Here is a 2,525-nt window from a genome sequence, read left to right on the forward strand (position 1 = left end):
AAATATCCTCATTTGCACTATTGTTTCTTGTACTGTAGCTGCAAAGACAGATTGTAAACTTGCATCTTAACTTATCCTTGAGATGTCAAAATTTGTCAGGGAAAAATGTTAAAACTTGTCTGGAAATCGGGTAAATATCAGGGAATTTCAGTTAGGGAAACTTGTGGCAACATTGTTGATAGAAGCTATCCCCACAATTCCTATTGTGTCACTGCAAATAAGAGGTAGTCCTGACTTCTAATACATATTAGTAAAGCTAAGGATAATTTCTGAAAGACAAACCAAGTATGAAAACTTGAAACAAATGAAGAAAGCTGATAAAGTAAATGCAAGTAAAGTTAGGTGTAGAAAGGGGATGGATAATTTAAAGAAATTTTACGTAGTGGCAGAAAAGAGTCTGTAACGTTACATCAAAGCAATTGAGTGGTAATAGATTGGGTGGTTGCAGTCAGTCTTGGATTCTGAAAAGTACGCTGAGTTGGATAGAATTATATCACACTGTCCTTTCTGTCTACAGCAGTGCTAAAAACTAAACCTGAAAACATGATTAGGAAACCCATGCAGATATTGCGTCAAGGTGAAAATGTCACATGTCTGATGATGACACGAGTTCATCATCATGAAGGCTGTTCTTTGTTCTAACTGTGAAAGGCTATCACTTCATTTACCTTTTGTAGCTGTTATTTGGCCTTGTCAGCCAGAGACAGTGGTCGTGTGTGTGAGAGCTGTATTTGCATGATGCTGTGTACGGGGGTGTCTATTTCAGAAGATGACCTTCTGGTCGAAAGCTTATGTGCTTAGTAGTTATTTTTATTGTTTGCGACTCTGCATCTCCACTACATTGTTAGTAGCAGTCTATCCTTTTCATAATGTGATTATTATTCCATCTTGGATTTTCCATTGTTTTATTTATCTTTTTTATCTATTTCTGGATGGTGGGGTAAGTTCATTTCAAGCTATGATGACACAAACAGCGAGGACCCTATGTTGCATACACAATTTAAAATGTAAGCTACAAAACATAAAGCAAGGGAAAAGTGGTTTGAAGCTCAATGCATAACAGCAACTACAGTTGCATTTTATATCGATGCACCAGAACTGATATTTAGTGACATGTGTTGCTATTACAGGGTTTATTTATACTGGTGATTGGAGTGGAAAAGTGGTAGTGTAACCACAAGGAAAATACACGAGACAGGAAAAATGAAAATACAACTGAGTTGTATAGATTACATGAGGCCAATACATAGAGGTGACTAAATTCATGGGGTAATCTCTAATGTCATGTTGGAGCTTCTTTTGCATGGCATAGTGCAGCAGCTCGACATGGCATGGTCGCTGGAAGTGCCCTGGATATTGAGCCATGCTCCCTTCATAGACGTCCATAATTGCGGAAGTGTTGCTGGTGCAGGATTTTGTGGATGAAATAATCTCCTGATTATGTCCTGTAAGTATTCAATGAGATTTGTTTTGGGCAATCTGGGTGGCCAAATCATTTGCTCAAACTGTCCAGAATGTTTTGACATTACACATTGTTATCCATAAAAATTAATTTGTTATTAAAGACTGTGAAGTCCATGAATGGTTACAAATGGTCTCGAAGTAACCAAACATAACCATTTTGAGTCAATGATTGGTTCAAGTTTCCCAGAGCACCCAGTCCATTACATGTAAACGCATCCTACACCATTATGGAATCACCACCAGCTTGCACAGTGCCTTGTTCACAGCTTGGATCCATGGCTTCATGAGGTTTGCACCCCTCGTGAACCATACCATCAACTCTTAAGAGCTGAAACCTGAACTCATTTGACGAGGCCACAATTTTTCAGTATTCTAGAGTTCTATTGATATAGTGTCAAGCCCAGAAGCAGCACTGTCAGTGGTGATGTGCTGTTGGCAAGGCATTCGCGTCAGTCATCTGCTGCCATAGACCATTAACATCAAATTTCGCCACGCTGTCGTAATGGTCATGTTCGTCGTATGGTCCACATTGATTTCGGCAGTTATTTTACCCCGTGCTGCTTGTCTGTCACCACTTAAAACACTGTGCAAACCCTAGTGTTCTCAGTCATGCCTGTCAGCCACTGCGTAGTTCATGGTGAGAGGTAATGCCTGAAATCTCGCATTCTCAGCACACTCTCGACACCGTGGAGCTCCCTAATGATTTCAGAAATGGAATGTCCTATGCCTCTAGCTCCAACTACTATTCCGCTTAGAAGTCTTTTAATTCCTGTCGTGCGGCCATAATCACGACAGAAACCTTTCCATATGAATCATCTGAGTACCCCACTCCCTTAAATGGCACAAAATGCATATACTGTATTTATAGATATATTTATTCCTATTCAAGAATTCATCTATGGTTTAGAAGGAGTTGTCAAGAAGACATGATTTCAATTTATTTTTGAATGTATTATTGCTGTCTGTCAGACATTTTATTTCATCTGGTAATTTGTCAAATTTATATAGCAGCATATTTTACCCCTTTCTGTGCCAAAGATAGGATGAGTAAGGGATAGTCT

This window comes from Schistocerca nitens, chromosome 5, assembly GCF_023898315.1.
Source record: "Schistocerca nitens isolate TAMUIC-IGC-003100 chromosome 5, iqSchNite1.1, whole genome shotgun sequence".
NCBI classification, from domain to species: Eukaryota; Metazoa; Arthropoda; class Insecta; order Orthoptera; family Acrididae; genus Schistocerca; species Schistocerca nitens.